Raw genomic sequence first — 25,255 nt, 5'->3', positions numbered from 1 at the left:
CAATATGTTTTGGTGTTTTCTCCCAGCCGCAATGTAAGAAACATGGCAACCAATTAGCACACAGTAAGCTGCTACAAGGAGAAATGCGGTGATGATCAGATAATTGGCTGTTTGACATTGTTGGTTGAGGGATAATTATTGGGCAGCACACCAGGGTTAACTCCCCTGACTCCCTCCCCTCTCAAGCTTGTTAAGGGAGTGATCTGGAATTTTTTAAGTCTACAAAAGAGAGAAGCCAGGACATTGGTTGACTACTGTCCCTGAATATGCAGCGCTCCCTCAGCACTGAAGTACTTTTGTGCTCAAAGTTCTGGGGTGGGGTCCGCACTCGTGACTTTCTAACTCAGAAGCAGGAATACAACCATAGAATAGAATGTACAGTGCAGAAGGAGGCCATTTGGCCCATCGAGTCTGCACCGGCCCTTGGAAAGAGCACCCGACTTAAGCCCACACCTCCACCCTACTTCCGTAACCCCCCCTAAACTTTTTGGACACTAAGGGCAATTTATCATGTCCAATCCACCTAACCTTGTGGGCAGCACTGTAGCATAGTGGTTCGCACAATTGCTTCACAGCTCCAGGGTCCCAGGTTCGATTCCCGGCTTGGGTTACTGTCTGTGCGGAATCTGCACGTTCTCCCCGTGTCTGCGTGGGTTTCCTCCGCGTGCTCCGATTTCCTCCCACAGTCCAAAGATGTGCAGGTTAGGTGGATTGGCCATTCTAAATCGCCCTTAGTGTCCAAATTGCCTTTAGTATTGAGTGGGGTTACTGGGTTAAGGGGATAGGGTGGAGGTGTGTGCTTGGGTAGGGTGCTCTTTCCAAGAGCCGGTGCAGACTCGATGGGCCGAATGGCCTCCTTCTCCACTGTAAATTCTATGATTGAACCTGCACATCTTTGGAATGTGGGAGAAAACTGGAGCACCCGGAGGAAACCCATGGGGAGAACGTGCAGATTCCGCACAGACAGTGATCCAAGCCGGGAATCGAACCTGGGACCCTGGAGCTGTGAAGCAACTGTACTAACCACTGTGCTACCGTGCTGCCAACTGAGCAATGACAGAGGTAGGGAGATGCCTGTGTGAGCGCCCGTCTTTTAACCCCATTCCAGGTGAAGCGACTGTTTCACGTAACAAAACTCTATTGAGGCTACTTTTAACATTTAATATAACCATGTTATTAAAAAAAAAAAGAAGATTTAGAATCTAGATCCACATTCCGAATCCAGAGGAAAATCTAATTAGACTTCACTTAATTCCAAGACCACGAAATGTTTTTGTGGGAAACCACTTTTTGATTAAATAATCCTTTTATCGGGAAATAACAGTTTCCTCTTTACTAATTAGAAACTGATAACCAGAGCCTCCTTACGCAGAAGAATATTAATTGGGATATTTAACGAATGGGTTTGCCTGGCGTTAATGTTTTATGTCGCCTTCGTGATTCGCGAACGCTGTGATGTACTGGTCACTTGAGGGCAGCCGTCATATCTTAATGCCAGAGCTTCAACACATCAATTTCTAATTGCAGATTCCATTTGCCATGCTCTCAAGTCATTTCGGAAGATGCATCTATCCCAAGGTGGTGGTAATCTATTGAATCTGTTCAGGGTGCAATATTAGAGACGGCCGGCTTATGATTTGTCAGATCTGGAGGAGGACCCGCATTTCTCGTAAATCTTTTCTGCAGCCTCTGTAAAGAAATCTTTCCAAAAGTGCAGTGCTCAGAATTCGATACATTCCGCCAGTCCAGTCCGAACCAATGTATTACAAAGGCTCATCAAAGCTTCCTTGCTCTGTCCCCTTTTTTTATAAAGCCCATAATCCCGTACTTATCACTTTCTCAACTTGACTTTCCACAACTTTTGTGTTCTTCTACCTCTCGGTCTGTGAGCATGGGATGTCCAAATGTGTTTTGCAGCCAATGGAATATTTTCGAAGTGGAATCACTGCTTTAATGATTGGAAAGGCGGTAGTCTGATTTGTGCACAGCGCCACACCCATCAGCAACCATGGAAAAATGACTAGGTTACCAGATTTTGTTCTCATAGAATTTACAGTACAGAAGGAGACCATTCGGCCCATCGAGTCTGCACCGGCTCTTGGAAAGAGCACCCTACCCAGGCCCACAGGTCCACCCTATCCCCAGTAACCCCACCCAACACTCAGGGCAATTTTGGACACGAAGGCCAATTTAGCATGGCCAGTCCACCTAGCCTGAACATCTTTGGACTGTGGGAGGAAACCGGAGCACCCGGAGGAAACCCACGCACACACGGGGAGAACGTGCAGACTGCGCACAGACAACGACCCAAGCCGGGAATCGAACCTGGGACCCTGGAGCTGTGAAGCAATTGTGCTAATCACTATGCTACCGTGCTGCCCACTCTGTGGATTGAGGAATAAAGGTTGGCCAAGTGTAAGACCCTTAAACGGGAGTGGTGGGGGCCTCACACGTAACAGCCTCCCCGAACAGGCGCCGGAATGTGGCGACTAGGGGCTTTTCACAGTAACTTCATTTGAAGCCTACTTGTGACAATAAGCGATTTTCATTTTTCATTTCATTTCATTCACTTTCCTCTGCGGCCCAGACGCCGTGCTGGGTGTCAAATGACGCAAAACACACTTAGAAGACGATCTCCACTTCCAGTGTGCTGAACCTTTGATTCCACATGACGTCCCTTGGCTAACAGGTCACAGAATGTTTATATTGCAGAAGAAGGCCATTCGGCCCACTGTGCCGTCACCGACAGGATATGAAGTCACACTTCCCTGGCTGCAGCAGCAACTTCCCTTTGGGCTTTGGCTTTAAACACCTTTCTGGCCCTGGTCACTTGACATTTGAGGTAATCCTTCAAAGTGGATCATCTCAAAGTGGATTCCCGTAACAGCCTCCCCGAACAGGCGCCGGAATGTGGCGACTAGGGGCTTTACACAGTACCTTCATTTGAAGCCTACTTGTGACAATAAGCGATTTTCATTTCATTTCATTCACCTGACTGGGTTTTGTAGCCATGTAAAATGGCTGCGTTCCGATTAATCTGGCCAAAACCCAGTTTAAAACGGCTAACCCGAAAGACTGCTGGGAAAAGCAGCCAAGGAGACACAAGCAGGCAGCTGCAGACAGTTTTGCATATTCGGCTCTGGGAAGGTAGCCCAGATCGATACTCAGGGCTATCAACAGCCCATCAACCCAGGTATTCACAGTTGCATTCAGGACTGTTTGCAGCCAATCTACTCAGACATCCACAGTTAAATCGGTATCCCCGGGAACAATTGCAACATATTAGCAATTGAATACCGGGCCAGACCAGTTGGCGCCTGCAGTGGCCGAAACAAAGACAGGTGAGCGACCACCCCCCGATCGTGGAATCGCCTCACCATTGGACACACCGACCCCAGAGATTGGGGACAGAATCCAATCACTTGGGACTCAGGGTCAAGGGCCGCCCCGGGAGGCGGGAAGCCCCTGGGCCCTATAAAAGTGAAGGTCCAAGTTCAGATCTCTCTCTCTCTCATCTTCGCCTGCTCGAGACCTTCGCAAGACCAGCCACCGTGTATAGTAAGTTTGAATCCAGCGATTGCTATCCTGTAGAGACACCTAGCCACCGACCTGTAGCAGCCTTTTGGATCCCGCGGGCCAGATTTGATTGGACAAGCCATTCGTTTCCCTGACCTGGTGGGCTCTTCCTAAGTTAAGTATTGGCCAGTAGTGATAGGTTTATTATATAGAAAGTAGTATTAGGGTATTAATATTGCTTGTTGTATATAATAAATGACCGTTGTTTTAATCCTTACTAAGCGGTGTGCTGTATTATTAATCATAACCTGAACTTGAACCACGTGGCGGTTCACAAAGATACCTGGCGACTCATGAGCAAAGGTGACGTAATCAGAGCAAATAGACTAAGGTTAAAAAGAGCAACATAATTGGCGACATCCTGACGGGACCCGACTTAGAAGTGGAAAACCACTCCGGGAGAACTCCAACATTTTGAATTAGAATCCAATCGGAAACAAAAAAAAAAACCCACAAGTGTTCAAGCGGTTCTGGTTAATAATTCACAATTCGGAAGTGTGTATATGCATGCGTAACTAACAGGGTTATAAGGCAAAACTTTTTTGTTGCTTCAAAACTGTCGGCAGTTGGTATTTCGGACATTAGCGCAAGCCGTACCCGCATCTACCACTCCACCTTAGCCCCCTGTTCCAAATTCAAACGTAACGAGCAGATAAGAGAGAGCCATGCAGGCAATGCAAGCGATGCAGCGCCTCATGAACCCCGAAGATTTTGCTGTTGCACCAGTCAGCAGTGTAGGAGCGGGACAGTGTCCCGTTTGGGAAGTGGAAATCCGCAAAATTCTGCAGGGCAAAGGATGGCCCGTGTGGAAGGATTTCTGCAATAACGACGATTCAGGTCCTGGAAGTATAGGGCATACTTGGTGGGAGAACCTGAGTGAGATTCACAGAAAGAGTTTAGCAAAAGCGCGCAAGCCGATGGCAATTGTGTCCTGTCTGGCACAATTGCGAGGCACAGAGGAGGTCGTCAGGACGCTCCGCAAGGAAATAGAAGGCATACATCGGATAAGTAAAACCGATATATGCGAAATTGAGAAAGAGAACCTGGAATTGAAAGGGAAATTAGCAGCAAAGGACGAAGAGGTGGCTGACGCCAAACGGGGTCACCAATCTTGTCTGGCGCACTTGAGTAGTTTCCAGTCACAGTATGAGAAGACTTATCAGGACCTGCAGCATGCAGTCCTGGTAAAGAAAGAAACAGAAAACCAGTTAGAGAAGCTCCAGAAACAATGTAGTGATCTCAAGGCAGCCTTGAGAGCGCTCCACGCCACAGCAACGGAACAAAGGCAGAGTACTTTAGACCATGCTAAGTGCCGAAAGCAGGTTGCAGACTTGAAAGCACTGCTTTCTGTCCAAAAGGGATTTCAAGAAACCTTTGGGGAAAGTTTAGAACAGGAAGACGGCCCTGATTGGGAAGAATTGCAAGAGACAGGGCAGAGATATGTTCAGGGAGCATGTGCGCAGGGAAAACCCCAAAGGAGGAAAGCACCCCCACCCCCCACACAACAGATAATACAGGCTCCCATGAACCCTGTAACAACCCACCGCACCGCCACAGCAGACGAGGCGGAGGTCTTATATTCCACCCCCCTCACAGTGACCCAATTACAGGACGCGTGTGCCAAAATCACACCGTTCCTCCCCGTTTCAGACCCACACCATTTCTTTGCCACCGTCAAACACCAGGCGACCATGTACGGCCTGGATGAGAAAGAGCAGGTAAAGCTCACGGTCCTCAGCTTAGACCCATCGGTCGCAGCAGCCCTTCCGGACCCACAGAATGTAGGAGGAGGCACCCTTGCAGAAATGCATACCGCGATCCTGGATGCGATCGGGTACAACCGGGGCGACGCCGTAGACGGTCTGAATAAATGCAGACAGAAAAAGTCTGAACACCCCACAGCGTTCGCAGGACGCTTGTGGATTCATTTTGAAGCCGTTTTCGGCAACGTAGATCGTGCCCATTTGTCTCCAGACAATATGGCCAAGTGGACCCGTACCCTTATCTCCCATGCCACGGAATTAGGACATTGCCTGTAGCAATTATGATCCCTCGGAGGAGGCTCATAATGAGAAGTGGGTGGTCAAGAGATTGTCCCGCGTTTGGGAACAAGCGGCTCACGGTAAATCAGCAGCTAGAATCCCCGAGGAAAACTAAGCCGCCGCAGACGTGCAGGCAGTAAGAACCACTCTCCACAATCCCAAACCGCAAGAGTGCTACAATTGCGGACACTTGGGACATTTTGCTGAGGAATGCAATGGCCCTAAGAAACCACAGAGAGCCCAACAAACAGGCACTCCCAATAAGGAAAAGGCAGAGCCCATACATAGCGTTAGCGCCCAGCCCGATCAGACAGACGCGACCGGAACGGCATGACGGCGTATAGGCTCCCCCAGCTGGGTCTGCGATACCCTTTGGGATAGGTCAGGACGACCCGTAATCGCAGCAAAGGTTAGGGGACAGCCGATCGAGCTTCTCTGGGACACAGGAGGGTCCCGCACAACCTTAAATTCCACCACCCTTGGTAAGGACACGTGGCCCACCACATCCACTATCACCCTCAGCGGCTTCACAGGCCACTCACAACAGGGGCATATCACAACCCCTGTACCCATCCAAATCGGCACCATTAGTACAAAACACCCCGTAGTGTTAGTCAACCTGCCCCCAACAGCAGAGCACATTTTGGGGATCGACTTCATGAACTCTCACCACCTCTCTTTCGATCCAGTCAACCAGTGTGTCTGGAAGATGGCAAAATCCGCTAGAGCACCCGCAACGCTCACTATAGGGGATTACATGAACAAAATTAGCACAGTAGGCGAGTTTTGGTTCAACCCCACCACACTCAGCACGGACCGACAGGTTAGGGCAGTCCTGCAAAAGAACAGGGCAGCATTTGCAACCCACAAACACGACTGTGGACGGATGACCGGTTCCGTACAGATAACCGGACCGGACCCTAGACCCCAAAAACAGTACGGATTTCCCCTAGAAGCAGAGGGAGAAATCCTAAAGGTCATAGAAAGCTTATTAGAGCAGGGCGTCCTAAGATCGGTAGCCTCAACTACTAATGCCCCGATTTGGCCAGTAAGGAAACCCGACGGATCATGGCGCTTGACCATTGATTATCGGGAACTCAATAAAGTCACCCCCGCAGCAGCCCCCACCGTTGCAACAAGTCCCGAGACCATGCTCAAACAGGGACTCCATGCCCGATATTTCACGGTTTTGGACGTCAGTAATGGGTTCTGGTCCATTCCATTGGCAAAGGCGTGCCAGTACAAATTTGCCTTCACTTTCCGAGCTCAGCAGTACACGTGGACATGCCTGCCACAAGGCTTCCACAACTCCCCCTCCATTTTCCACCGACAGCTGGCAAATGGACTAGCAAAATTTTCTCGCCCCGAATGTCTGGTACAGTATGTAGACGACCTACTACTGCAGACAGACACAAAGGAAGAGCACATTGAGCTTCTGTCCGAACTCCTGGAGTTATTACACTCCATTGGCTGTAAAGTAAACCCCAACAAGGCCCAAATATTGGAAGAAAAGGTGATATATTTGGGTACTATCATCACACACGGCAAACGCGAGATCGAGCACAAAAGAATTGATTCGATCGCTAAATTGTCCCTTCCCCAACACGTTTCAGCCCTCCGGTCATTTTTAGGACTGGTTGGCTACTGCCGAAACCACATTGACTGTTTCGCCAGCAAGGCAGCATCCCTCTCAGACCTCCTAAAGAAAGGAACTTCCTGGGAATGGCTTCCGCAGCATACGGAGGCTGTGGAATCACTAAAGCAGGCACTCGTAGCCGCCCCCGCACTACAAGTTCCCGACCCGCTTTCCCCTTTCGCCATAGAGGTAGCAACCACAGACCGCACCCTTTCAGCCGTGCTCCTGCAGGAACGGCACGACCAGCTAAGACCCGTAGCTTATGCCTCCCGAATTTTAGATGTTGTGGAGCAGGGATTTTCAGCCTGTGAGAGGCACCTGCTCGCAGTTTTCTGGGCAGTCCAGTACTTTTCCTACATTACCGGACTGAACCCCATCACCATCTTGACCTAACACCCCCCCACCCAACTTTTACTAGACGGACGACTTAAAGACGGTACCGTCAGCCAAATCCGCGCTGCTAGGTGGACCTTTCTCTTACAAGGACGGGACATCACAGTAAAACGGACAAAGACTCACACATACTTAGCGGACAATCTATAATACCCCGGAACCCCCCATGAGTGTGAAATCATCTCGCCCCACCATAATACAGGCCCCTTTATAGCCAGAACACCCCCCAGAAAACTAGCCACTCCATCTCAGAACCCCCCTCACCCGGACACGTGTGACCCCCATCAGGATTTATGTGGATGGATCTTCCACAGTCCTGGATGGGCAACGCATAACAGGTTGTGGGATTTATGTGGAGGACACGCAGGGACGCGTCCTCGAAGAAATCGCATTAAAATTGCCCGGACACTTAGGCGCACAGGCAGCAGAGCTTGCGGCCATCGCCTACATTGTAGACCACCCAGATTCCTTCCCCAGCCCAGCAGACATATATTCAGACAGTCTGTACGTCTGCAACAGCCTCACCGAATTTCTGCCCCTCTGGGAAACAAGAGGATTTGTTTCCGCAGATGGAAAACCCCTCCCCTCAGCCCCATTACTCCGCCATATTCTGGAAAAGGCCAAGAACAGGACTTTTGGCATTATTAAAGTCCGAAGCCACCATTGTTCGTCCCCCCCTGGAAATGTAAAAGCCGACGCGCTGGCTAAGGCAGGATCCAGGCATGGGTACTTTTGGAAGCCCCCCGGGAGCGCCCCAGTGAGTGGACCAGTGAGTGCAGTTCAGGTCGCGCAGACTAGGATCGAGGATCTAGTAGCGGCCCAGAAGCAGGATAGCGCTCTCACTGAGATTGTGAAAGGGAAGTTTCCAGCCTCATACGAGAGGTTCCGGAATACCATAACCACACATGATGGTGTGGTGTTAAAAGACAGCCTTTACGTGGTTCCTGTACAAGATAGGAATCAGATGATTTGTCTATTCCATGACGGCCATGGACACCAGGGAATAGAACCCACCGCAGCCCACCTCAAGCAGCTTTGTTGGTGGCCAAATCTTAAAGAGGATGTATCCCATTACATCGAAAATTGCCTCATCTGCGTGCAATACAACCCAGATAGGTATGCCAAAAAGGCACATCTCAGCCACACCCGACCCGTTAATGGCCCCTGGACTAACCTCTAGATCGATTTTATAGGTCCATTGCCCCCTTGCAGGAATGGCTATAAATATGTTCTGGTGGTCATTGACACTTTTACAAAGTGGGTGGAAGCATTTCCAGCCCGCACCAACACCGCGAAAACCACAGCCAAAATCCTAACCCACCACATCTTCACAAGATGGGGACTCCCCCGCAGTATTGAATCGGACCAAGGTTCTCACTTTACGGGACGGGTCATTCAGAACGTCCTCACGATATTTGGCATAACCCAAAAATTTCACATTGCGTACCACCCTCAGTCGAGTGGTATCGTGGAGCGCATGAATCGGACACTAAAAACCACCCTTAGAAAAATGGTCCAGCAAAACAACACCACTTGGGATTCGGTCCTCCCCTTTACGCTGATGTTTTTGCGTAACACTGTTTCCACCTCCACAGGTTTCACCCCGCACACCCTTATGACCGGACGCCCCATGAAAGGGACAGAATACTTGCTGGGTTTAGACCTAACCAGCCCCGAAGTCACGGCCCTCACCCACGAGAAGGCCGTGGAACAACTACTTGCAAATATAGAAACGGCTCAGCTAGCAGCCGCTGTTAAACTGGGCACTAAAAGAAAACAGAGCAAGGCCTGTTTTACTAAGGCAGTACATGCCACGGAGTACAACATAGGACAGCAAGTAATGTTGTCCATGTACAACCCCAGCACGTTTCTGTCTCCAAAATACTCGGATCCCTATTCAATTACGGACAAAATAAGCCCGTCGGTATATAAAATTAAATACCAAAATGGTAAGACTGCATGGTTTCACATAAACCAGCTCAAGGTTTATGGAGCACAGTCAAACCACTCCCACCACGTCATGCTTGACGCAGCCGACCAAACCCCGCCCACATCCAACGTGACCACACCCACCCCTTCCACGTCCAGCCCAGACACGGACTCTCCACCGACTCCACCCACGAACTTTACGCTCCGCCCCGGAACGCCCACAGACTGCAGCAGCAGAGACAGCGACTGTGACTCTGACGACAGCCACAGCACGCCTCCCTACCATCCTGGTCCCACACCCAGCAACTCCGACCTCGACTCCAGTGACCCCTTCCTCATCACCTACTTAAATAAACCCCACCACCGACCACCGAACTACACGGACGACCCCGACTTTGGCCCCACCCAACTCGACACCACCGCGACAACTCCTGCAGACTCGTCCGCAACGATGAGGACGATCCCAACTCACACCACGCAGCCCTTTCCGCCCTGATCCACTCCAGAGTTTGGCACCCGGGAGACGGTGATGACCTCGGGCCTGACTCCGCCAACCCTTTTGCGACCCTGTTCACAACCAAGAACTGAGGTGTCCACATGATGATTTAAAGGAGACACTTGGTGAAAAGTGTTGTCCTTTCTGATGGAACCTGCAGAATGTTTTACGTTGTCTGTCTGTTTGTCAAATGCTGTTCGTCCTACAGGAGAATTTTCTCACCGCCCCACACCCATTCACCTGAACTTTTAACTTTCCCACTGACCCCCACCGCGGCCACACGCCCATTCGGCAGATACCTCTGAGGACTTGCCTCAGACACCCACCGAGACCAGACGCCCATTCAGTGGAACTAGCTTTTCAGCTGACACCTGGTCACCAGACCAGACGCCCGATCGTAGCTACTCTTCTGATTTGATGGTAGAATCAGAACAGTAACCCCACCATGATGACTACATTTTTGTCCATTCTTTGGTCGCTCAGGCAGTGGAGAAACGGCGTGAGACCCGCCCTGCCTGGGGACCCCCCCGTTGGTCAAAAACGCTCAGGTAGGGAAGATACGGTATTGGTAGCCGTCCTACCCGGGAATTCCACCCAAATCGTACCCGTCGTGGCCCACACGCACCTCATTCGAACTTTTCTTTCAAAAACCGTTTTATTTTATTTAGGCAACCTTTAGGTTGCAGCCACATGCTATTTACATCCTAGAACATTTGGATGATAAACTTAGCACTGGTCCACCATTGGGAAGTGTGCCGTGTCCAAACATTTGTTTTGGAAAAAAATGGGGGAAGAGTCACATGCTGTGACCAATTATAAGGGTTTAATTGGCCCCAAGAAGGACAGACACACTAACACACCAGATATTAAACTGAAGTATTTACACACACTACGCTTGTCTTACAGAACTCCAGAAGCTCCAAGTCCGGAGAAAACCAGTAAACAGAAAAAGGAAAAGAAAGAAGACAGCCATGAGGACTCACTTCTTCGTGCTCAACATGTTTATTATGGACCTTTGGTTGCGCGGGAACGCGGACCCCATTACTCCAAACCCCCCCTGCCGTTAACGCTTCACTGCCCCGTAGTACCGAGGGCCCAGTCACCAACCACGCTGCATTATCCTGGTGTGCCAAGTTCATAACTTGGTACTCCCTATCGTACATCATTGAGGCACTGTTGGCAATGGCTATACTCAGTTGTGCAGTACAGACCATGCGCCTCCGCAAGTGGAAAAGGAGGGCGTACCGCGCTCGAACCCCGGTCTGTCGGATCCGATCCCCGATATTCGGCTATGACCAAACCCCAGACCCCCGCGACATATGAATAATAAAACATGCACTGGCGTTTTTTTTTCCTGTGAATAAAAAAGAGAATGTGTGGAAATGTATGATCCTGAGCTTGACTGCCAAGCCAGGAAAGAATATATTAAATGTTCTAATTGTCATTGTATAGAGAGATAAGACTGTAAGTTTGAAGAATTGTTTAGGTAAACTTAGAGGTTCCCAGTTTATTTTTTCCAGACACATGCCCCTGCCTGACATAGCGCCCTCAAGAATTGTTTAGGTAAATTTTTGTGCATAGCTAGGGTCAGAGTAGCGGCCATGTGGGAGGTGCCCCCCCCAGTCGGGAAACGAAGAGGACAAAATTTATGTGATCCTTCACGCTTCGCGTTAGGATCACAAGGCGGGAATGTAGCCATGTAAAATGGCTGCGTTCCGATTAATCTGGCCAAAACCCAGTTTAAAACGGCTAACCCGAAAGACTGCTGGGAAAAGCAGCCAAGGAGACACAAGCAGGCAGCTGCAGACAGTTTTGCATATTCGGCTCTGGGAAGGTAGCCCAGATCGATACTCAGGGCTATCAACAGCCCATCAACCCAGGTATTCACAGTTGCATTCAGGACTGTTTGCAGCCAATCTACTCAGACATCCACAGTTAAATCGGCTATCCCCGGGAACAATTGCAACATATTAGCAATTAAATACCGGGCCAGACCTGTCGGCGCCTGCAGTGGCCGAAACAAAGACAGGTGAGCGACCACCCCCCGATCGTGGAATCGCCTCACCATTGGACACATCGACCCCAGAGATTGGGGACAGAATCCAATCACTTGGGACTCAGGGTCAAGGGCCGCCCCGGGAGGCAGGAAGCCCCTGGGCCCTATAAAAGTGAAGGTCCAAGTTCAGATCTCTCTCTCTCTCATCTTCGCCTGCTCGAGACCTTCGCAAGACCAGCCACCGTGTACAGTAAGTTTGAATCCAGCGATCGCTATCCGGTAGAGACACCTAGCCACCGACCTGTAGCAGCCTTTTGAATCCCGCGGGCCAGATTTGATTGGACAAGCCATTCGTTTCCCTGACCTGGTGGGCTCTTCCTAAGTTAAGTATTGGCCAGCAGTAATAGGTTTATTATAGAGAAAGTAGTATTAGGGTATTAATATTGCTTGTTGTATATAATAAATGACCATTGTTTTAATCCTTACTAAGCGGTGTGCTGTATTATTAATCATAACCTGAACTTGAACCACGTGGCGGTATCATAAAGATACCTGGCGACTCACGAGCAAAGGTGACGTAATCAGAGCAAATCAGATGTGGCAGGTCCGGGAGTCTTCCAGCGTCCCGGATGGCTTCATCTGCAGAAAGTGCACCCAACTGGAGCTCCTCACAGACCGCATGGTTCGGTTGGAGCAGCAATTGGATGCACTTAGGAGCATGCAGGTGGCGGAAAGCGTCATAGATCGCAGTTATGTAAATGTGGTCACACCCAAGGTGCAGGCAGAGAAATGGGTGACCACCAGAAAGGGCAGGCAGTCAGTGCAGGAATCCCCTGTGGTTGTCCCCCTCTCGAACAGATATACCCCTTTGGATACTGTCGGGGGGGATAGCCTATCAGGGGAAAACAGCAGCAGCCAGAGCAGTGGCACCACGGTTGGCTCTGATGTTCAGAAGGGAGGGTCAAAGCGCAGAAGAGTAATAGTAATAGGGGACTCTATAGTCAGGGGCACAGATAGGCACTTCTGTGGACGTGAAAGAGACTCCAGGATGGTATGTTGCCTCCCTGGTGCCAGGGTCCAGGATGTCTCCGAACAGGTAGAGGGCATCCTGAAGGGGGAGGGCAAACAGGCAGAGGTCGTTGTACATATTGGTACTAACGACATAGGCAGGAAGGGGCATGAGGTCCTGCAGCAGGAGTTCAGGGAGCTAGGCAGAAAGTTAAAAGACAGGACCTCGAGGGTTGTAATCTAGGGATTACTTCCTGTGCCACGTGCCAGTGAGGCTAGATATAGGAAGATAGAGCAGCTAAACACGTGGCTAAACAGCTGGTGTAGGAGGGAGGGTTTCCATTATCTGGACCACTGGGAGCTCTTCCGGGGCAGATGTGACCTGTATAAGAAGGACGGGTTGCATCTAAACCGGAGAGGCATAAATATCCTGGCCGCGAGGTTTGCTAGTGTCACACGGGAGGGTTTAAACTAGTATGGCAGGAGGGTGGGCACGGGAGCAATAGGTCAGGAGGTGAGAGCATTGAGGGAGAACTAGGGAATAGGGACAGTGTGGCTCTGAGGCAGAGCAGATGGGGAGAAGTTGCTGAACACAGCGGGTCTGGTGGCCTGAAGTTCATATGTTTTAATGCAAGGAGCATTACGGGTAAGGCAGATGAATTTAGAGCTTGGATTAGTACTTGGAACTATGATGTTGTGGCCATTACAGAGACCTGGTTGAGGGAAGGGCAGGATTGGCAGCTAAACGTTCCAGGATTTAGATGTTTCAGGCGGGATAGAGGGGGATGTAAAAGGGGAGGTGGAGTTGCGCTACTTGTTCGGGAGAATATCACAGCTGTACTGCGAGAGGACACCTCAGACGGCAGTGAGGCTATATGGGTAGAGATCAGGAATAAGAAGGGTGCAGTCACAATGTTGGGGGTATACTACAGGCCTCCCAACAGCCAGCGGGAGATAGAGGAGCAGATAGGGAGACAGATTTTGGAAAAGAGTAAAAACAACAGGGTTGTGGTGATGGGAGACTTCAACTTCCCCAATATTGACTGGGACTCACTTAGTGCCAGGGGCTTAGACGGGGCGGAGTTTGTAAGGAGCATCCAGGAGGGCTTCTTAAAACAATATGTAGACAGTCCAACTAGGGAAGGGGCGGTACTGGACCTGGTATTGGGGAATGAGCCCGGCCAGGTGGTAGATGTTTCAGTAGGGGAGCATTTCGGTAACAGTGACCACAATTCAGTAAGTTTTAAAGTACTGGTGGACAAGGATAAGAGTGCTCCGAGGATGAATGTGCGAAATTGGGGGAAGGCTAATTATAACAATATTAGGCGGGAACTGAAGAACATAGATTGGGGGCGGATGTTTGAGGGCAAATCAACATCTGACATGTGGGAGGCTTTCAAGTGGCAGTTGAAAGGAATACAGGACCGGCATGTTCCTGTGAGGAAGAAAGATAAATACGGCAATTTTTGGGAACCTTGGATGACGAGTGATATTGTAGGCCTCGTCAAAAAGAAAAAGGAGGCATTTGCCAGGGCTAAAAGGCTGGGAACAGACGAAGCCTGCGTGGAATACAAGGAAAGTAGGAAGGAACTTAAGCAAGGAGTCAGGAGGGCTAGAAGGGGTCACGAAAAGTCATTGGCAAATAGGGTTAAGGAAAATCCCAAGGCTTTTTACACGTACATAAAAAGCAAGAGGGTAGCCAGGGAAAGGGTTGGCCCACTGAAGGATAGGCAAGGGAATCTATGTGTGGAGCCAGAGGAAATGGGCGAGGCACTAAATGAATACTTTGCATCAGTATTCACCAAAGAGAAGGAATTGGTAGATGTTGAGTCTGGAGAAGGGGGTGTAGATAGCCTGGGTCACATTGTGATCCAAAAAGACGAGGTGTTGGGTGTCTTAAAAAATATTAAGGTAGATAAGTCCCCAGGGCCTGATGGGATCTACCCCAGAATACTGAAGGAGGCTGGAGAGGAAATTGCTGAGGCCTTGACAGAAATCTTTGGATCCTCGCTGTCTTCAGGGGATGTCCCGGAGGACTGGAGAATAGCCAATGTTGTTCCTCTGTTTAAGAAGGGTAGCAAGGATAATCCCGGAAACTACAGGCCGGTGAGCCTTACTTCAGTGGTAGGGAAATTACTGGAGAGAATACTTCGAGACAGGATCTACTCCCATTTGGAAGCAAATGGACGTATTAGTGAGAGGCAGCACGGTTTTGTGAAGGGGAGGTCGTGTCTCACTAACTTGATAGAGTTTTTCGAGGAGGTCACTAAGATGATTGATGCAGGTAGGGCAGTAGATGTTGTCTATATGGACTTCAGTAAGGCCTTTGACAAGGTCCCTCATGGTAGACTAGTACAAAAGGTGAAGTCACACAGGATCAGGGGTGAGCTGGCAAGGTGGATACAGAACTGGCTAGGCCATAGAAGGCAGAGAGTAGCAATGGAGGGATGCTTTTCTAATTGGAGGGCTGTGACCAGTGGTGTTCCACAGGGATCAGTGCTGGGACCTTTGCTCTTTGTAGTATATATAAATGATTTGGAGGAAAATGTAACTGGTCTGATTAGTAAGTTTGCAGACGACACAAAGGTTGGTGGAATTGCGGATAGCGATGAGGACTGTCGGAGGATACAGCAGGATTTAGATTGTCTGGAGACTTGGGCGGAGAGATGGCAGATGGAGTTTAATCCAGACAAATGTGAGGTAATGCATTTTGGAAGGTCTAATGCAGGTAGGGAATATACAGTGAATGGTAGAACCCTCAAGAGTATTGAAAGTTAAAGAGATCTAGGAGTACAGGTCATTGAAAGGGGCAACACAGGTGGAGAAGGTAGTCAAGAAGGCATACGGCATGCTTGCCTTCATTGGCCGGGGCATTGAGTATAAGAATTGGCAAGTCATGTTGCAGCTGTATAGAACCTTAGTTAGGCCACACTTGGAGTATAGTGTTCAATTCTGGTCGCCACACTACCAGAACGATGTGGAGGCTTGAGAGAGGGTGCAGAAGAGATATACCAGAATGTTGCCTGGTATGGAGGGCATTAGCTATGAGGAGCGATTGAATAAACTCGGTTTGTTCTCACTGGAACGAAGGAGGTTGAGGGGAGACCTGATAGAGGTATATAAAATTATGAGGGGCATAGACAGAGTGGATAGTCAGAGGCTTTCCCCCAGGGTAGAGGGGTCAATTACTAGGGGGCATAGGTTTAAGGTGAGAGGGGCAAGGTTTAGAGTAGATGTACGAGGCAAGTTTTTTACGCAGAGGGTAGTGGGTGCCTGGAACTCGCTACCGGAGGAGGTAGTGGAAGCAGGGACGATAGGGACATTTAAGGGGCATCTTGACAAATATATGAATAGGATGGGAATAGAAGGATACGGACCCAGGAAGTGTAGAAAATTGTAGTTTAGTGGGGCAGCATGGTCGGCACGGGCTTGGAGGGCCGAAGGGCCTGTTCCTGTGCTGTACATTTCTTTGTTCTTTGTCTTTGTAAATAGACTAAGGTTAAAACGAGCAACAGTTTCAGCGCCATATCAATCCCACCATGGATATGCAAGACCACCTGCATATGATCATACCCTGCAAATGGCAGGGAGTTGGTGGGGGGAGAGGGGGCATGGGGTGTAGTGATATTCAGATATCAATATACATGATCAATGTATGTAAATGTAGTACATCCATTTCAACACTATATGGCTCACAGTCAGATATGATAAGAACTTAGGCAGCACGGTAGCACAAGTGGGTAGCACTGTGGCTTCACAGCGCCAGGATCCCAGGTTCGATTCCCCGCTGGGTCACTGTCTGTGCGGAGTCTGCACGTTCTCACCATGTCTGCGTGGGTTTTCTCCGGGTGCTCCGGTTTCCACCTACAGTCCAAAGACGTGCAGGTTAGGTGGATTGGCCATGGTAAATTTCCCTTAGTGACCAAAAAGGTTGGGGTTATTGGGTTACGGGGATTGGGTGGAAGTGAGGGCTTAAGTGGGTCGGTGCAGACTCGATGGGTTGAATGGCTGCCTTCTGCACTGTATGTTCTATGTTCTAACTGATTTCCCGCCTTTTCTAAGTCAGATGATATTAGAACAGTTAACAAGCAAGACATAGAATAGCTAGAGTGAGAGAAGTTAGAACTAGTTTATTATAACAGTTACTTGGTTATCTGTATTGTACTTTAATTCTTTATTGTTAGTTTAGTATTCAGTAAAAGGACTCATAGCTTATTATTTTATTACTCATTAAATAGTTCATCTTTCAACAAGGAGACATTTTATCATCCTGGTGGATTCAAGAGTAATATATATGTTGTAGATAAGTCAGTATTTAAAATATAACAGGGGGGACAGGTCGCCAGATGCTTTGCAGCAATGGATGTATCTTAATAAGGCAGGAAAAAGAGACCGAGGGGAGCAGCATGGGATGTCTTCGAAATGGTGATCACCACCTCAGCAGGAAGATCGGGCCTCCATCTAACATCTCAACCCTCATCCAAAAGAAGACACCCCCAACTGTACAGCACTCAAAGAACAAAGAAAAATTACAGCACAGGAACAGGCCCTTCGGCCCTCCAAGCCTGCGCCAATCCAGATCCTCTATCTAAAACTGTCGCCTATTTTCTAAGGATCTGTGAGCCTGGATGATGTGCTCCACCCTTCGGAGTGATTGTCTGAGCCCATAATCTGCAGAATCATTGGTTAGAGCTCTGCCTGCAGAGGTCAGGCTGACAGTGGGAGATAGGTTGAGTGGAGTGAGTGTTTGCGCGGGCGTGAATGTGTGCGATTGCGATTTATGGCATTTTCATAGAATTGCGCCCTCAATTTTGTGCCTTCTACGCAATGCTTCCTATCACTTCACATCTCTCTGCAACAGGTCCATCCAATCCACCGACCTATCTATGGCCTCTTGAATTCAATCACTATCATCCTCGCAGTTCACAAAACTTCCAGATTTTGCGTTGTCTGCCACATTCTTGTCATTTTTATAGTGAGCAACAAAAGCCATGATCATAGTGAAAAGAAGAGAATGATAGAAGAGAATCACTGTTTAAAAAAGGAGGTAGGCAGAAAGTGGGTAATTATAGGCCAGTGAGCTTAACTTCGGTAGTAGGGAAGATGCTGGAATCTATCATCAAGGAAGAAATAGCGAAGCATCTGGATGGAAATTGTCCCATTGGACAGACGCAGCATGGGTTCATAAAGGGCAGGTCGTGCCTAACTAATTTAGTGGAATTTTTTGAGAATATTAACAGTGCGGTAGATAACGGGGAGCCAATGGATGTGGTATATCTGGATTTCCAGAAAGCCTTTGACAAGGTGCCACACAAAAGGTTGTTGCATAAGATAAAGATGCATGGCGTTAAGGGGAAAGTAGTAGCATGGATAGAGGATTGGTTAATTAATAGAAAGCAAAGAGTGGGGATTAATGGGTGTTTCTCTGGTTGGCAATCAGTAGCTAGTGGTGCCCCTCAGGGATCAGTGTTGGGCCCACAACTGTTCACAATTTACATAGATGATTTGGAGTTGGGGACCAAGGGCAATGTGTCCAAGTTTGCAGACGACACTAAGATAAGTGGTAAAGCAAAAAGTGCAGAGGATACTGGAAGTCTGCAGAGGGATTTGGATAGGCTAAGTGAATGGGCTAGGGTCTGGCAGATGGAATACAATGTTGACAAATGTGAGGTTATCCATTTTGGTAGGAATAACAGCAAAAGGGATTATTATTTAAATGATAAAATATTAAAACATGCTGCTGTGCAGAGAGACCTGGGTGTGCTAGTGGCTGAGTCGCAGAAAGTTGGTTTTCAGGTGCAACAGGTGATTAAGAAGGCAAATGGAATTTTGTCCTTCATTGCGAGAGGGATGGAGTTTAAGACTAGGGAGGTTATGCTGCAATTGTATAAGGTGTTAGTGAGGCCACACCTGGAGTATTGTGTTCAGTTTTGGTCTCCTTACTTGAGAAAGGACGTACTGGCACTGGAGGGTGTGCAGAGGAGATTCACTAGGCTAATCCCAGAGCTGAAGGGGTTGGATTACGAGGAGAGATTGAGTAGACTGGGACTGTACTCGTTGGAATTAGAAGGATGAGGGGGGATCTTATAGAAACATATAAGATTATGAAGGGAATAGATAGGATAGATGCGGGCAGGTTGTTTCCACTGGCGGGTGAAAGCAGAACTAGGGGGCATAGCCTCAAAATAAGGGGAAGTAGATTTAGGACTGAGTTTAGGAGGAACTTCTTCACCCAAAGGGTTGTGAATCTATGGAATTCCTTGCCCAGTGAAGCAGTAGAGGCTCCTTCATTAAATGTTTTTAAGATAAAGATAGATAGTTTTTTGAAGAATAAAGGGATTAAGGGTTATGGTGTTCGGGCCGGAAAGTGGAGCTGAGTCCACAAAAGATCAGCCATGATCTCATTGAATGGTGGAGCAGGCTCGAGGGGCCAGATGGCCTACTCCTGCTCCTAGTTCTTATGTTCTTATGTTCTTATAGAATGGTTACAAGGAGGCCATTCAGCCCATTGTGTCTATAATGGCCCTCTGCAAGAGTAATTCAGCTAATCCCAGTATTTCCCCTCTATCTATAGCTCTACGACTTTGTTTTTGTTCGGGTACAATCGTTGCTGTTGTTGTTTATCCAACTCCCTTTATGAAGGGAATTCTCACAGGCCGTGCATTCCAGATCCTAACCACTCGCCTTTCCTGATGTCACGGATGCTTTTTTCTGTCAATCAGCTAAATTCGATCCTTCCGCCAAGGGAAAGAGTTTCTCTCTACCTATCTGTCTCGACAGCTCATGATTTTAAACCTCTCCATCAAATCTCCTCTCAACCGTCTCTCTCGGGAGAACAACGCAATTCCTCCAATCTGTCCACGTCACTGGAGTCCTTCCCCCTGGGGACAATTACTCATCAACCTTTTCAGCACCCTCTGTGAATGGATCTTTCCGAAAGCGCAGTGCTCAGAATTTGACATGATGATCCAGTTGAGTCCGAACCAGTGTTTGACAAAGGCTCATCATGACCCTTTGATTTTGTATGCTCTGCCTCTCATCATAGATGGTAGCCATGATGTGGAGATGCCGGCATTGGACTGGGGTGAGCACAGTAAGAAGTCTTACAACACCAAGTTAAAGTCCAACAGGTTTGTTGCGATGTCACTAGCTTTCGGAGCGCTGCTCCTTCCTCAGGTCCTGAAAGCTAGTGACATCGCAACAAACCTGTTGGACTTTAACCTGGTGTTGTAAGACTTCTTACTCTTATCATAGAAACATAGAAACTGGAGCGAGAGTAGACCGATTGTCCCTTTGAACCTGCTTCACCGTTCAATATGGTCAGAGCTGATCCTCTATCTCAATGCCGTACTCCCGCAATCTCCTCAGACCCTTTGATGCCTTTCGAGACGGCAAATCTATTTCCTTCTTATATATAATCAGTGACTTGTCCTCCACGTCCTTCTGTGGTAGAGAACGCCACAGTTTCACCATCTTCTGGGCGAAGAAATTTCTCATTTCAGGCCTAAATGGCCTACCCATTATCCCGAGACTGTGACCACTTGTTCTAAATTCCCCAACCAGCGGAAACATCATCCCTGCATCTGATCTGTTCAGTCCTGTCAGAATTTATTGACGTTTCAACAAAGTCACACCGCCCCCCCCCCCCCTTCCCATTCGTCTAAATTCCAGTGAATACAAACCCAGTTGACCCAATCTCTGCTCACACAGCATTCTTGCCATCCAAGGAATCAGCCTGGTGAACGTCTGATGCACTAACGCACTCCCTCGATTGCAAGTATATCCTTTCTTAGAAAAAGAGAGAAAAACTACACAAAATACTGATTTTACTTGATTTGATTTATTGTCACATGTACCAAAGTACAGTGAAAAATATTTTTCCACAGCCAAGGGAACATACACAGTATGTACATAGTAGACCAAAAAAGAGAATAATCGACAGAGTACATTGATAAATGCTAGATCGGCAAACAGTGATTGGTTACTGTGCGGAACAAGGGGCCAAACAAAGCAAATACATGAGCAAGAGCAGCATAGGGCGTTGTGAATAGTGTTCTTACAGGGAACAGATCAGTCCAAGAGAGAGTCGTTGAGGAGTCTAGTAGCTTCAGGGAAGAAGCTGCTCCTATGTCTGGATATGTGGTTCTTCAGACTTCTGTATCTTCTGCCTGATGGAAGGGACTGGAAGAAGGGAACGTCTGGGTTGGAAGGGTCTCTGATAACGCTGGCTGCCTTCCTGAGGCAGCGGGAGGTGTAGACAGAATCAATGGGAGGATGGAAAGATTGTGTGATGCGTTGGGCTAAGTTCACCACACTCTGCAGTTTCTTGTGATCTTGGGCCGAGCAGTTGCCAAATCAAGCTGTGATGCAATACTGAACGTGTGGTCTCCCCATGGCCCTGTATAGCTGCAGCAAGATATCCTTGCTCCTGTACTCAAGTCCTCTTGCAATGAAGGCCAACATACCATTTACCTTCATAACTGCTTGCTGCATCTGCATGCTTGCTTTCAGTGACTGATGTACAAGGACACCCAGGTCCCTTTGTACGTCAACATTTCCCAATCTGTCACGACTTAAACAATACACTGCCATTCTGTTCCTCCGTCCGATGTGGATAACTTCACATTTATCCACATTATACTGCATCTGCATGCCACTTTGGACTGCATGTCCAGTCACTCAACTTGTCCCAAACACCCGTGAAGCCTCTTACCACTCCACACAACAATCACATTCCTGCCAAGTTTTGTGTCGTCAGAAAACTTGGAAATGTTACATTTGCTTTCTTCATCCAAATTATTGATGTATATTTTGAACAGCTGGGGCCCCAGCACCGATCCCTGTGGGAACCCAGGAGTCACTACCCAACACTTCGAAAAAGACCCATTTATTTCTACTCGCTATTTCCTGCCTGCTTACCAATTCTCAATTCATGCCATATATCTTACTTCCACCCCATATGCTTTAATCTAGCACATAAACATCTTACACGAGTCTTTAAAAAAACGTTCTGAAAACCCAAATACACCACATCCAATGGTTCACCCTTATCTATTCTGCTAGTTACATCCTCAAAAAACTTCAATAGGTGTTAAACATGATTTTCCTTTCATTAGACATTGTAAATCCCTTTAAAATTTTCTAAATGTCCTGTTATCATATCCTTTATAATAGACTCTGCTAGGGTTCCCCAGTGGCACTATCAAGGTACCATGGGAACTGCAAAGGTGCCAGACTGGCAGGTCCAGTGTGCCCAGGTGCCAGGTTGGCACTGCCATGCATCGGGCTCAGGTGCCTTGAGAAGTTGGGGGTGGCGGTGAGGAGATGCCCTGGAGGCCTCCCCAAGGCTGGGTGGGTTGAGGGGAGGTGTCACATATATGGGGGGTGGGCCTGAAAGGCGGGGAAGGTGTGGGCTGCCGGACAAAATGCTGTCCCGATCTGCGGGGAGCCTTTCCACCAGTAGGAAATCACTGTAAGTGTGGCCCCAGCGCGGAAAAACTCCCCGAGGCCAAAACAAAACGACAAAGTGTCATTGGATAGCGGGGTGTTTCGCTGCACTGCAGTCATTGAGAAGCACCCCTCTAAACGGGCCGTGCAGCGGACTTTAACTTCAGTCCGCTGAATAGCACCCTCAATATTTTTCCTCTAGATAATTGCTCCTCGTCCTTTTCCATAGCTAAAACTGTGGGGCGTGAACAGATTGGAGGTTCTTTTGCTGACTTACAAAAATAAGTGACATCTCATCAGTGGGACTTCAGTTCCCCATCACAGAAAAGAAAGTACAGACTCGCAAAGTGAAGATACACAATAGACTTGGCATGACATTGACAATGTTTTACCATGTAATTGGCAGCTGATACTCGCTCAATCTGTGCTGGGTCTGTGAAACCTGGATCCAAGTTTAAATTTTTAACATTTTCAAATCCAGTATTTCTGAATCCATGCATTAACTTAAATCCCAACTCGGTATTCAGAACATATTTCAATAAAATTATTAAGAAATGCATTTCTTAATGCATTTGTTTAAAACCACACCACAGGTCTGGTATTCAATAGAGTGAAAAGAACAAAGAAAGAACAAAGAACAAAGAAAAGTACAGCACAGGAACAGGCCCTTCGGCCCTCCAAGCCTGCGCCGACCATGCTGCCCGTCTGAACTAAAATCTTCGACCATTTCGGGATCCGTATCCCTCTATTCCCATCCTATTCATGTATTTGTCAAGATGCTCCTTAAACGTCACTATCGTCCCTGCTTCCACCACCTCCTCCGGCAGCGAGTTCCAGGCACCCACTACCCTCGGTATAAAAAAATTACCTCGTACATCTCCTGTAAACCTTGCCTCTTGCACCTTAAACCTATGCCCCCTAGTAATTGACCCCTCTACCCTGGGAAAAAGTCTCTGACTTAAATTCCTTTGAATTAGCATTGACGCAATGCTTATTTGAAGGTGGTCTTGGGGCGCAATGGGTAGCACCCCTGCCTGTGAGCCAGAAGTTCTGGGTTTGAGTCCCACCCCCAGGACCTGATGGCCAAGAAAAGTGTGTTCATTAATAATAATAATAATAATAATAATCGCTTATTGTCCCAAGTAGGCTTCAATGAAGTTACTGTGAAAAGCCCCTAGTCGCCACATTCCGGCGCCTGTTCAGGGAGGGTATGGAAATTGAACCCACGCTGCTGGCCTTGTTCTGCATTGCAAGTCAGCTGTTTAGTCCACTGTGCTAAACCAGCCCCATTAAATGGCCAAACAGGCTGAGTGATAACCTGAAAAATCTTTCCTGCATGTCAAAGGCTAGAGGTAAGAGCGGGAGAGATCTCCGGTCAACCACGATTGGTGTGGAGCGGCACCTCAAGCTATAAGCCTCTGGCGACAGGCTAGCAACCTGTTCCAGGAATAAATAGCCACGGAAACAGATGAAAATTTGCCTTAGCGCACCACTGGGCACGTCGAGAGAATTGGAATGGAATGTTTATTTACGATTTGGAAGGCGGCAGAATTTATCTCCCCTGTGTCACGCACAGAATTTGATCTTTGAGGCTGGTAAGTGTAGGTGCTGCTGAGGTGCTAATGATAAAACAGCTCACTGTGAAGGGGAAATGGTGATATGACAGTGCCACTGGAGTTGTACTCCAGCGGCCCAGGCTAGCACTGCAGCTGGTGGAATTCAAATTCATTTAATAATCCTGGAATTGAAAATCAGTCATGAAATTATCAGTGATTGTGGTTCAGGGAAGGAAATCTTACCTGGTCTGTACCTGCACGTGACTCCAGGCAGACATTAATGCGATTGACTTATCTGCCCTCTGAAATGCTGAGCGAGTCCTTGAGTTCAAGGGCAATTAGAATTGGGGGACAAATTCTGGTCTTGTAAGACACACATCTCATGAACGAATTGAAAATATTTCTGGAGCGCACACTCGACAACTCCTGGCCTCGCCCAACTCTGTGGGCAGGACTTCCTGGCTCCGACACCAGGGGGCATTGTGGGGAGCTGGATGAGATTCCCTTTATAGCCAATGAAATGGTTTTGCTGCCATTGTTGCAATGTATGGCACATGGCAACCATGTTCACAACATGTTCCCACAGACAGGAATATAATGATGATGACCAGTAACCTGTTTTAGTTTTATTCATTTATGGGATGTGGATGTCACTGCCTGGGCCAGCATTTATTTCCCATCCCTAATTACATTTGAACTTGCCAGGCCATTGAAGTGTCAACCACATTGCTTTTGGTCTGGAGTCACATGTAGACCAGACCAGGAATAGGCAACAGATGTCCTTCCTTATGTGTATTCGTGAACGAAGTCCGCTTTTATGACAATCAACAATGGTTTCATGATCATCATTATTTAATTCCAGATTTTTATTTAATTCTAATTTGACCATTTGTCATTATGAGATTTGTACCTGGTGTGGTGAATGTGCAGTACTAGTAATTCACCAGTGTATTAGTATCATGTTCTGCCATTGTGTTACAGCTATGTTACGTTGTTGACCTTGTGGGCTCCACCTATGGGCCATTGTGTGGCTTGACCCACAGGGGGATATGTTGGGGCATGTACGGGCTCCGCCCATGGCTCCTCCCCTTAAGAGGAAGTATAAAGAGCAGTTGACCTGTAGGCGGTTCACAGTGTTGTACCAGTCGCAGGCAGGCACTGTTCTAAGCTGATTAA

Source organism: Scyliorhinus torazame, chromosome 7 (assembly GCF_047496885.1).
Source record: "Scyliorhinus torazame isolate Kashiwa2021f chromosome 7, sScyTor2.1, whole genome shotgun sequence".
In the NCBI taxonomy this organism is placed as follows: Eukaryota; Metazoa; Chordata; class Chondrichthyes; order Carcharhiniformes; family Scyliorhinidae; genus Scyliorhinus; species Scyliorhinus torazame.
This window is presented reverse-complemented; position numbering follows the sequence as displayed.